This window comes from Pelodiscus sinensis, chromosome 21, assembly GCF_049634645.1.
Source record: "Pelodiscus sinensis isolate JC-2024 chromosome 21, ASM4963464v1, whole genome shotgun sequence".
NCBI lineage: Eukaryota > Metazoa > Chordata > Testudines > Trionychidae > Pelodiscus > Pelodiscus sinensis.
Window position 1 is genome coordinate 7,862,297 of NC_134731.1, and position 13,552 is coordinate 7,875,848.

The window sequence follows — 13,552 nt, forward strand, 5'->3', positions numbered from 1 at the left end:
TTAATGCAAATTTAGGTGCTTATGCATGCAAAATTGCAAATACTCAAATGGAGGCTACTTCTAAAAATACAAATACATTTTATTTTCAATTGAAAGATTTTAAATTTAAAAAATTAATGTAATCATTTCCCTGCTCCCACTCCTTTATGTTAGGAATTTGGCCAGTATTGTTTTAGTGCAGGAGAATTGCCTTGACTGTAAAGTGGAAGAGAAACAGTTCCATTTTCATTGCTCAAAGTAAATGAAGTGCAGAAAGTAAACGGACCATGCAAATGGTGAAAAGTAAAGGAGGTGAAAGCTGAGAAGGTCAAAGCTGCCTAAAGGCTACGGACACCCAAATCCCATCAATTGGAATGGGCCCAATTCAGGAAAGCTTTTAAGAATGTGTCTAAACCTTAAAACTCTGCAAAAACTTGACAGCGATAAAGCATCTGGCGTGCTAAGACCATTGCCCACCATGGTGATCCATATTGTCTCCTTGTTTCCTTGTGCTCTCACATCTGTCTATATCCACCTGTTGTTTCTTACCATATTATACATACTCGGGGGGAAGGAAGCATCTGTTTGTTTTGTACAGCACCTTGATAGTGGTACCTGAGCACTACTGCAAGACATGTATTCTGCTATATATTTGAGAGAGATTGTGCCTCTGTGTGTCCGTCCGCCTGTGAGTGAATTTGTTCAACAACTCCTAAACAGTCAGAGCTGGGGCCGCCAAATTCAGTATATATCAGCTTCCTCTTTTCCTAACATACAGCAAAGTCAGGGCTTGGTTGTGCCAGGACAATGGGATGCGCATAGAATGCGATTCTCATCAAACAGAAAGGAAGGGGTGTGATAGCACGGACAGTGATCCTTATGAATAACCTCGGGAGGCAACAAACATGGGGGACAGTTACACCCCAGAATGACCACAGGGGGCTACAAGCACCCCGAATTTTGGGAGCAGTCTCTGGTTGGCCCGTACAGCCACTGGACCAGTCTGCACAGCCCCTGCAGCCCCAGGCTGACCTTGGGGAACAGCCAGCAGACGGGCCAGCACAGGCCCTAGGGAGAAGCCAGTGGATGGGGACATCTGGTTCCTGCTGTACTGGGCCAGCCCCAGGGAGAAGCTGGTGGGCACACTCCTGCCATGAGCCTCCCACATCCCAAGCCCCTTACTCCTGCAGCCACTACGCCCCTGAATTCTCTGCCCTGAAGGACTTGAGCAAGGCCAGGTAAATCTTCTAGTAATATATAAAATAAGTCCCTAAGCATGAGCTTCAGTTGCATGGACGTGTGTGAAACTTAGCTACGTGCACAAAGCTAAACACACAGTCAAATGCTTTTGCCTAACAGAGGCCTTGGTGTGCAAGGCTTTTTGGATATCTCTGCATGGAAATAAAACCACTTTGGGTTTGAGGTCTGTACAATTGCAGTGTAGATTTTGGTCTCAGAACTCTCTAGCCAGGGCATCTACACCGGATTCTGATAGCCCTGCAGTCCAAGCTCTGCGAACCACACTCAGCTGACAGCCAGCGGTGGGAGTTTTACTGCAGTGCAGCTGTACCCTCAGGCTTCTTTGAACATCTCTGCTTGCACATTCTTTCAGGTTTGACCAGGTCACATTTTGTATCTGTAATTCAGGTGAGGGATTTAGAAATAGATACCTATTTTTTTGTATCTTGGCAATGTTCCTTAACATACATACAGTGCATCACTAACTCTTGCTGTGATATCATCTTAAAAGGTATGTTGATGTCACATTTATTTTAGAGATGTCTTAGGGTATGTCTACACTAGCCCCCTAGTTCGAACTAGGGTGGCTAACGTAGGCATTCGAACTTGCAAATAAAGCCCGGGATTTAAATGTCGCGGGCTTCATTTGCATGTTCCTGGACGGGCGCCATTTTAAAATCCCCTTAGTTCGAACTGACTGCCCGCAGCTACACACAGCAGTCAGAAGTTAATCCAAACTAAGCCCTTAGTTCGGATTAACTGTTACACCTTATTGCAGTCGGTTTTAAAAATGGCGCCCGCCCGGGAACATGCAAATGGAGCCCGGGATATTTAAATTCCAGGCTTCATTTGCAAGTTCGAATGCCTACATTAGCCACCCTAGTTCGAACTAGGGGGCTAGTGTAGACATACCCTCAGCTATTTAGGGAATAAAGTTCTCAAGTTTTCCGTTTAGCCAGTGCTTGCACTCTACCTGTTTGTACAGTGCACAAAATGGATGTATTTTTTGTCACAACATAATCATGATAACCTCTAAGCTTACTAACCACACTGTGCAACACTGAGCCTGGTGTGCTAAGCCTGTTTCTATTGGCTCATACACAATTGAAATGTCTAAGACAGATGGACCCCCTCCCCAGCCCACATAACTCCCGCACTCTACCTCATGCTGGGTTAAATTCAACCTGGGTGTAAGCACACACAACTCTCTTGGCTTTAGAAGAGCTACCTCTCACTTCTATCGGGGTTGATGTTGGGCCCCTTATTCAGTGCTTTGATAATTGTACAGAGAAGTTTGCACATACATACCTCATCTTTCATGCACATGATTACCTGCATTTTCATTTCTTTGAGGCTCTCACACATCCCTTGTAAGATGTGACACCAATTAACCTTCCTCCCCAAAACCCTAAAGCATCCAAACCTTAAAAGTGAAAACAGAATACACACATCCCAAATCTCAACTGGTTCTTTTTAGGAATTTAAAAATGGTTTTGCAGTAACCTGTCTAGTTGTTCATTGCTCTGATTTGAAGTGTAAAGGCTGGAAATCTGTGTAAAGTGATTCTGTGTTGTCTTTGAGAGGTTGATGGGTTAGATACCAAAATAATGTGGCCCCAATTCTTCATTGAAAGCTGCTCTTGCAGATCCCTTTGCTTATGTAGATTTCCAGTGGGACTCCCCAGGAATGCATGCTGTTATATGTGATGCTGGATTGGCTCTTAGGCCTTGTATCACAGTCCAATAGTCACATTGACTTCACTGACACTAAGCTCATGGGCCAGGTTTCTAAAGGTACTTAGTGCCCAAAGACAGAGCTAGGTGCTAATGAGATTTTCAAAAGTGACAAGGGTCACTGCTTGAAAATCCCAGTAGGTGCCTGTCTGCATTTTTAGGAGTCTGAATACCTTTAATAACCTGGCCCAGGTTGCCTCTATTCCCATTCCCATCAATAAGGGTTGAGAAATATTTAGTATTTCCAAGGATTATGCCCTTAAAAGAGCTTTTAAAAAAGTTCCTCCTACTTTTTTCTGAAACTGTTTTCAAGAGAGTTACAAAGGCATTATTTGTTAGCCGGATCATGTTTGTTAAACCCAGTGCCCCACCCATTCAATATCCCAGGTTCCCACCATAGTTAACTGTCACAAGTTTGTTTGTGTCACCCTTATAAAGAGGCCATGATGAAAATATTGCTTGTTGTTTCATTTTGCAGACTGTTCTTCCTGAATAAATGATACCTCTGGGTACTGTGTTGAATCCTCCAGCCGCACTCTAGTGATAATCGGAGTTTGTAAATGTAATCAACCTTGAGGTCTTGTTACTTCCACAGGTGCAATTAACATTACCATCTGCTAATCCATGATTAACGATGTTTACAAATATGCTACAACATGTTAAAATGTGCCTGTACTCCTCCGCCCCCCCCCCACACACTTTGTGTGTGTTACCATTAGAAGTGGGAGCACGGAAGGAATTTCCCGGTGGAGGGTTCTCAATACTCCGCCATTAATTCACAGGACATTTTGTTTTCATTATTTAAAAGTGCTGTTAAACTCCAAACCAGCTGTAGGAATGACAAGTTCAAATCAAAAGGTCGCTGCCGCTAAATGGGATTTAATTGCATGGGGGTTGGGGCACTAACTGATGAATCTGAATAATAAAACTTTGTTGGAAGCGACATATGGCGTGATTTAAAGTAAATTTTTATTGATCATCCCACAACTGATGTGTTAATAAAATGGCAGTGTTCGCTTTGAGTTTGATATTGATGTTGTGTTTTAATAATGTCACACACATAGTGGCACATGGCTTTTAATGGGAGCTTTTATAAAAAAGTTGGTTTTTATTAGTTGCCTTTTTCTTTTTAACAAACAGAGGAATATATTACAGCTCAAATGTGTCCTCTGTACCTAGGATACATGTAAGTTTTCTGTAATTGGCCGAAGTGTGCAAAGCCGTGGTATTTGCTAGTGAACCTTGGTTAAGTGTGATGATATTCTCTGTAAGACTTATGTTACTCATATACTGCATACAATCATTTTTTGTTTGCTAAAGGCATATTTTAAGCACTTTGTATATACATGACATCTTACACAAATATTAACATTCATTTTTGACCCAGAAAGTCAAAACATTATATGGATGCATGCGATGCTCATTAAACCTCACTATCCTTCAGTTTCACCATTAGTAAAACAAGAATATTATAAGGTTAAAATTCAAAAAAGTCTGGGGTTTTCGGGAGCAGCTAGGGGAGTCACCTACTTAGCTGTCATTGGATTTTCAATGCAATTTCAGCATCTAATTCTCCTAAATTAGTTGAAAAATCCAAGGCTAATATTTGTAAAGTGCTCTGAGATCCTATGATGGAAATTGCTATGGAAATACATATTGTTGTTATGCCCTCAATTACTGGGCTTAGCAGGGTCTATTAAAAAAGCCAGTAAGAGAGAATCATAGAAATGTCGTTCTGGAAGAGACCTTGAGAGGATACCAAATCTAGTCCCAGCACTGAGGAAAGACTGCATCAGGCTGGTATCTGTCCAAACTGTTCCTAAAACCCCTTGCTGATGGGGATTCTAACCTCCCTTGCAAGGTCTATTGTGCGTAAGTTTTTGCATGTATGGTATGTCGCACACTTACTGTTGCTGAACATGGTATGCATTGGTTTGCATCATCTGCTGTGTTATTTTGTTTTAAAGTTGTTTGTGGTTAGTGGATTTGGTAATTGCGTGTACCATACCATACCAAACGATTATATGACATGAAATCTGATCTGGTACCATTCTGTATAGAAAAGCTTACATTCTCGGGCTAGTTTGATCTCTATGGCTACGTCTAGACTGGCCCCTTCTCCGGAAGAGGCATGCAAAGCAGGCAAGTCAGAATAGGGAAATCCACGGGGGATTTAAATATCTCCCGCGGGATTTAAATATACATGTCCGCCGCTTTTTTTCCGGCTTGGGGAAAAGCCGGAAAAGAGTGTCTAGACTGGCGCGATCCTCCAGAATAAGGCCCTTTTCCGGAGGATCTCTTATTCCTACCTGAAAGTAGCTGAAATGACGATCGGGGCTTTTTTGCGGAAAAGCGTGTCTAGATTGGCCACGGACGCTTTTCCGGAAAAAGTGCTTTTCCGGAAAAGCGTCCTGCCAATCTAGACGTGCTTTTCCGAAAAAGCTTTTAACGGAAAACTTTTCCGTTAAAAGCATTTTCGGAAATTCATGCCACTGTAGACGTAGTCTACATGTTTAGAGTAAGTTTGGTATTCAGCACTTATTGAAACCATGAGTGTTGGACATAACACGCTGGGGTTCAAATATAACAGTCCATCTCTTGTCTTTTTTCTGACTTAGATTTTTTCCCCCTAGCTAAGAAATGGAGCGTATATTACTGGTCTGTGTATATTAAGCAATCACTCCTTATTTGCCTACCATGTGCCTTAAAATATTGAGAAAGGTAATTGAGTTGCGTGTAATGCTTGCATATAATCAATAAGTTATATATTTTTAAAGTGTAACAACCGAGTATGAATTTGATGCAAAGTTAATGCTGCCAGTTTTTTTGTTTTGTTTGTTTTTTTTAAATCTATTTTGGAAGCTGCAAAATCAGCAGAGTTTTTCATGTGCTCAGTAAGTGATGGATCATTTGGTTTTTTTTAAGGTCTAAAAATTTGATCCCTTACATCATGAGGATATTAAGATCTGGAGCTGCTCTTCCTTTGAATGCCACTTTCACAGAGCAAAAGTTCTGTTAGCCCTGGTTTGGCACAGATGGATACTTAACCATTTAGAAAAAAATGTCTCTGGCTAAGGATTTTTGTTCCTAATCCAAATGACTTGAACTGTTTGAAAATAACGTTCAGGTCAAGAATTATTTCTACTGTGTCTGCTTTAGCCACGGATTGCACAATGTGATGCACTCACTAGAAAAGCTGCATCACTGGCATGAAGGCGTACATGTGCAGGTGAATAATACTTGGCACTGATGTTTATTAAGATGTATACAGAATTAAAAGGGGGTTTCTTTTAGGGATGTAAAATTCCATTTAATCAGTTAACCGGTTAAACATTATGTTTAATGTTCAGTTCAACTCCGAAGAATTGAATCATTTTGCAATCTTAGACATACTTCTCCGGAAGCCTGATAGATAACAGGTGTACATAGGAGTCCTTCTTCTCCCACAAAAAACACCACCTGGTTTTTTTTCCAAAATGGATCATAGGTGAATTGGCAGAATTATAATATTTAAAAGTGACTGGGATGCAAGTGTGATGTGCTAAGATTTGTATTACCCAGCAGAATAAATTAGGCAGCAGCAGTGTCTGTCATCATGTTCACAGCTTTACCTAGCCTCATTAGCACCTCTCAGCAAAGCTGCGCTTGTTCAAACTATATCACAAATATTTTACTTTAGATTGCATCTGTGCCTAATATGCATTTTGATATAAACAAGGGTACTAAATGGCCTCTCAGATCCTTCTCTAATGCCTTTTTTAATAGATGGTCTTGAATTAAGAACATATATATGTGACTTTAAGAATTTTCTAAGTGATACTGAAAACCCATTGTAAAATAGGATTTCTTCCTGCAAAATTATTTTAATGAGGTTCTGGTTTATTTTCTGGATATATTTTATGTATTTAATCCTCCAGAGGGGTTTTCAGAGGCAGCATCTCATTTTCAATGCCAGGGAAAACTACCTTTCTGAAATGCATGGAAGGAAGAAAACAAACAACCCAACACCAAAGGAAAATGTACGAGATAAGAATAGACTTGAAAAGCTTTGAGGTGGTTTATGGCTTCTCTTGAAAGAATAACAGTTTGTGTATTTTTTGTTATGGTGCAGTTTAATGATGCTTGCAGAAAAAAGATAAGGTAGAAATGGAAATATAAAATTAAACCAGGAAACTGTAATGTGCTTATTTTAGTTACTAGTATTACCTGGGGAAAATGCTCTCAAAGTTCTGTATCCAGGCTAAATATTTGCTTTTCTAAAAGGAAGAGCCCTTACCATCTTATAAGATCAGGCCCTGGGGTGAAAAATCCACATATATTTTGGCAACCTTGCAGAGGGCACAATGGAAGTTTTTTTCGCTTCCCTGCTTCTCTCTGCTGTATACTAAGTACTGCAATAATTCTGACTGCATCCCATTCCAGATTTACTATTTGATTCCTGCTGGTCTTTCCCCCATCCTTTTAACAGATTCCTCAATGACTTAATCATCAGTAATTACAAGTTGCTTTTTTACTTTCTCTTAAAGTTCATGCAGTGTTTTGATCTTCGATTGTTATGTGGATCCTTGCTCATGCTCAGACTGCATGCTGTTTTGTTTAGGCTCAATGCTGCTTTTGCGTCTTGCTTTTTGTTTTTAAGGGACCTGAGATACTCAAAGTGGCTGTGTCTCTGAATTCTTTTGGATTCGGCTCCTTTGGTTCTCCTTGAGTCTTACTGCCAGTTCTAATAATAGATGTTTAAATTGTCTAATCCAAGGCTGCTTGGCTGCAATTGCCCAGGGTGCTGTCGCAGAGTTTCTAGGACGTGATGTTGTCTGGATTGTCGTGCTCACCAATCTCACCCACCCCTCCAGTGACCTACAGGCCCGCAGAGGATAAAGGTCTGGAAAGCAGGTGATTTTCTGTCATGGAGACAGAAAGGGCCTTGTTGCCCATTTAAAAAAATCTCTCTTCTATCTGTTTTTGTGGCTTTTTTTGTCTTGCTTTTTCCCTTTGATTTTCGAGGGGCATTTCTCCTCTGAACTGTCCACTCTCCATTTGTTGCTGCTTTATTTCATGCCTTTCCCTTCATCTCTTGTATTATTATGGTGAATGTTAGAGGGAGCAGGATTCCTTTTAATCTCTCTCCTTGCTTTTATAAACTCTTTGCAGGAGGAGCAGCTCCGTGGAAAGGCTAAAAGGGGCTAGTCCCCGGATACGGAGATTGCAAGCTATTTGTGTGTGGCCTGTCTTTAGCTATGTGCACGCACGGGATAAGAGGGAGCCTGATCCTTGATTAGGGTTTCTAGGCACCTCCACAATGCACATGGTAAACAATAGTCATTAATATCACTAGCTGACGCCATCAGAGGGGAAATTTCTCAAGGCACCAGTGTGAGTGAAGCTCCCATTGACTCTCTCATTGAAAATCTCCCACCCCTAGTCCATTTTCCCTCTTGGATACTTATGTGCCTTGGAGTGCTCATGCTACTGTCCATGATGTGCATATTCTGTGACTATGCAGAGACCATCCGTCTCTAAGGCTGTCAGTTGGGCTCTATTCACCCTCACAAAACACATGGAAGAGCTGTATTTCAAAATGCAGTGGGCTGCGCAGTATTCGCTCCTGCTGAGGTTCTTATTCCCCCGCTGTTCACGGTGATGTTTGAACATCTTCAAGATTTGCTTGACTTTAACATTTGATTCCAACTATGATGCTTTAGGCTATAGTTATAATTAAAGGTTTGTCGGCATTACTCTCAGGGATTGATAACTCAGCAATTTCACATTGCCAGGGCTACAGCCTGGCATTGTCACATCCCATCCCCCCACAATTGGCTTTTTCTTTGTAGATCAAGGTGGGGAAACCTAAGGCCTGGGGGCCAGATGTGGTCCTCAGCTTGCCTGGATCCAGCCCCTAAGGCTTGGAGCTCCCCCCAGCATTGGGGAGCATGTGCTGGTGGTTCAGCCCTGCCACTGTCCCACCATAGGGCTGGAGCCACAAAATCGACTAGCCTGGGCCCCCTTAGGCTCTGGCATGCAAAGGGAACATGGGGAGGGTCTTTCTCCTCAGTCAGGGGCCACGTCAGTGTGAGTTTGGTTTTTCTTTTTAGCTTTTCACTTGTGTGTGGGCCCCTGACTGATTTTTCTGTGGGTCAGTGGCCCTTGACCCAAAAATGATGCTGGTGTAGATAATGCTCCCCCACGTCTCTCCTTAAGTATAGTGTGTTGCCGCCCTAAAGAGCCTGTCCGATTATGATAGATCAGCTGGCGTATTCCACCTTCTGTGGCTTTGGAATCTTCCATTGGCAACGATAGTGGTAGGCTAATTGGAAGATGGAGAAAAACAAGCTGAACAGCGCAAATACATTTCAAATTCAGAAACTTCCAATTTCACCAAATGAAATTAATGGGGAGCAGGTTTAAAACGAATAAAAGAAAGTTCTTCTTCACACAGCATGTAGTCAACCTGTGGAACTCCTTGCCAGAGGAGGCTGTGAAGGCTAGGACTATAATAGAGTTTAAAGAGAAGCTAGATAATTTCATGGAGGTTAGGTCCATAAAAGGCTATTAACCAGGGGATAAAATGGTGTCCTTGGCCTCTGTTTGTCAGAGGCTGGAGAGAGATGGCAGGAGACAAATCGCTTGATCGTTGTCTTCGGTTCACCCTCTCTGGGGCACCTGGTGCTGGCCACTGTCGGTAGACAGGATACTGGGCTAGAAGGACCTTTTGTCTGACCCAGTACGGCCGTTCTTATGTTCTTATGTTCCCTTGTGCTTTGAATTAGCCTCTAATGAGGGTGGTTTTTTTTAGCCAGTCCACCATTTGTGATCACATTTCTGTGGTTGAGTAATACAGACAGTAACTGGTATTGGCTTGAATGAGGGAAACCTGGCCTGATATGCCACGGTTCCGAGCCACCTGCTGCTCTGGATGGATTTCAGTGGGACATTGGGGCCAATCTGCACCTTTGAAAATTAGTCTGCATATCTTTCAATCCTCTCCCACGCTGTTCAAATGAATAGACCCAGTTAACTGATGTGTACCCAGAAATGTTATCTTGACTTGTAACAGTTCCTTCAGCCTCAGCACATTTAAAAGTTGATCTGATAAAACCAGCAAAATAATGCCATGATTTATAAAGGACCATAAATAGAGCCCTGCCCGGATACAACATTTGTATCTACATCTGTATCTGCTGAAACGAGCTGCGGATATTTGCATCCATATCTGCAGATGTGGATAACCTTCGATATTTAGTGGATATCCACAAATTTGCAGGGCTCTAGATGTAAAATTTATATCTTCATCTGTATCCACAAAAATGAGCTGTGGATATCCACATCCATATCCGCTGTGACAGGGTCAGAGCAGAGGGCTGTAAAAAAGAAGTGGAGGGGAGATATATAAGCCTTGGACTGAGGAGATCTCTGTTCCCAGAGTAACAGGGAGGTGCTGGTTTAGAACCAGCAGAAGCAATCAGGGCAGTGGGACACCCGGGGCTAATTGACACCTGGGGGTAATTAAGAGAATCAGTTCAGACTGGCTATGAAAGAAACAGCCTGAAGTTAGGAGAGGACGGAGGAAAGGAAAGAACAACTGAACACTAGGAGGACGAAGCAGAGAGAAGGGAGGTGCTGGGGAAGTATCCCGGGGGGCTTGGACCTGCCTTATAGCAGGTGTCGGGGACTCCCACAGGCAACTACTATCACAGGGCCTTAGGCTGGAACCCAGAGTACAGGGTGGGCCCCGGTTCCCCCAAACACCTACTTCCCCATTTCCACTCAGGGAAAAGGACCGTGGTGTTTATTCTCTATTATGGGTACATCCAAACTACATCCCTCTTTCGAAGGAGGGATGTAAATTAGACATATTGAAATTGCAAATGAAGCCGGATTTTAATTTCCCGTGCTTCATTTGCATAATTGCCTCACAGCGTTCTTTCGAAAAACGCTATTTCGAAAGTGAAACCGTGGTCTAGATGCGGTTCTTTCAAAAAGAAAAGCCTTTTTCGAACAATCTTGTGCTCCTCAAAATATAAGATTTACAGGATCATTCAAAAAACTGCGTCTAGATTGCCGTTTCACTTTTGAAATAACATTTTTCGAAAGAACGCCGTGGTGCGATTATGCAAATGAAGTGTGGGAAATTCAAATCCTGGCTTCATTGGCAATTTCGATGTGTCTAATTTACATCCCTCTTTCGAAAGAGAGATGTCATCTAGCCACAGCCTATTTTACCATTCACCGGGCAATGATGAAAAGAGCTCAACAAACAGCAAACTAAAGCCCTGGGCGAGGTGCCTAAATCAGTGGGCTGCTGTGAGCCACTGAGGCAAGCACACCCACCAGGAAGCACAGGGCCCACCGGGTTTTCATAGGAGCTTTGTCACACCGCAAATGTGGATGCCTGTGAAATAAAGCGGATATCCTCACATTTGCAGGGTTCTAGATACAAAATTTGTAACTACACTCATGTGTATCCGCAAAAATGAGCCACGAATATCCACATCCACATCTGCGGATACCCATGAATATAAAAGGGATATGAGCTGTAACTATAAAAACTACAGCCTTGTCTCTGAGCATTTCTATTATTATTATTATTATTTATTTGTATTACTCTAGTACCTAGGACCCCTAATTGTGGAATAGGATTCCAGGGTTCTAGATGCCCTAGAGCAGTTACAATCATGACATGATGGGTATAGACAGAGCAATGGGAAGGAGATAAAAAGGAGACAGTTTGTGTAGCTGAGTGCAGCGCTGGTTGATCCAGTGAAGCTGAAATTTAGATGAGTCTCACAATTTTTCATTTTGTAGCCTAAAAAATTAAGTAATGACTTGGTCAGAACTAGAAGACTTTGCCTGTGATAACAGTATTGTTTAGGGACATCAGTAGCACAGGTCCCGGATCAGTTGCCTCTGCTGCTCCTGGGCTTGCGACATTAGTTGCTGAATTAACTGCGTTTGCTGTTGATGGATCAACTCAATGAAGGACAACAATGCCAGGGTGATGCGGTGGGACCTCACTATGCAACCTTATCAGTTTGAGATCATGCACCGGCCGGATAAGGCGCACGGGAACGCAGACTTTTTTTCCCGGGTGCATAAAGACTCAGACAAGGGGGAGACGACAGAGCTAAGGGAGGGTGTGTGTGATGGGGCACCGCCCGTGCCCTGCACGAACCCGGTGCCGTCCCCGGTGTGATGGGGAGAAGCGGCAGCCCCGTGCCGGTTTCGGCCCTGCGCGGCTTGCTCTGCCGAGGGCGGGGGCAGAGCCCGGGGTGCGGGCTGGCTGGGCAGCCCTGGCCCCAGTAGGACAGGGAGGCCGTGGAGCTGGTGAACCACCGCGGCCCAGGGTGGCGCAGGTGCCCCTCAGTGGGGGCGGCGCCAGCGAGAAGGGGGGGCATTTCTGCCCCCGATGCACTAGCCGTGGCGGCAGCAAGACGCTTGAATGAGGCGCTGCTGCCAGCAAGAGGGGGGGAGGAGAACACCGCCGGGAGGCAGGCTGGAGGATCCCGGGCTGTTCCTGCGGAGACCCGCGGACAAGGCTGTCACGGCGACTCAGTGGGGGAGGTAGGAAGCGACCCAGGGCAGGGTATTGGAACCCAGGGGGTTGGTGTGTTGCGGGGGTGGAGCTTCCTTCCCCCACCAACCAGAACTGGGGCCCAGAGCCCCAGTCCTCAGGGCCCTGGGTCGGGGCTCGGAGTGAGGGCGGGCCCGAGGCCCCCTACCTCTCCTTGCGAACCCGAACGCCACCAGGAGTGGGCCAGCTAGGACTGACCAACCCTGCTGGACTCGGGGCGGGGGGGGGGGTGTTGGTGATAGGGAGCACGATAGACGGGGATCTTGGGGCTTAAGGCGAAGCGGGGCGGGGCCTGCGTGCCCCCGGGGGGGCATTGGTGCCGCGCCCCTCAACAAGCACCAACAGACTTTTGCTTTAAGCAGTGCCTGACCGAGCCATACTTGCGCCCTGGGCAGCAGGCACACGACACATGCGCAGCCCCGCCAGGGTGCGCGGCACCTGATTGACATGGTAAGGATGCCGCGCCCCTGGGCGCACGGCGTATGCGCGGCCCCGCCCCCAGGCACGTGGCACCCCTTACCACTTCAATCAGGCGCCCCCTATAGGTTGGCGCCCCGGGCAGCTGCCCAGCTAGCTCCCCCCTTCATCCAGCCCTGGCTTTAAGAAGGCGCAATGGCTCTAAGAGGGCAGATTGACATATGCTACAGCTATCCTCTTTCACAAGCCGGCCTTTCTACTCTCTCTAAAAACCTATGCAGTTTGTAGCACCTGGTCCTTACGGATGGTGAGCAAGACTGTGTCAGGGCCGCTGCTCAGGCATGCCATCTCCTCCAACAGCATATCCCCTATACACATGCAACCTACTTACAATCCACATGCCATTCTGGTGGAGCAGCAACACTTCAGAATCATTTGCCAACCAGGGGTGATATTTATGGAAATGAAATTACCTAGTGCTGTTGTGAGTCATGATGAAACATGGGCTACTCGAGGAATTTCTTTGCTGTGCTTCATTCCCAGCATATTCAGGAGATACACACTCCTGAATGAGTCTCAGAGGGGTATTTGTGTTAGTCTGTAACTGTAAAACCAG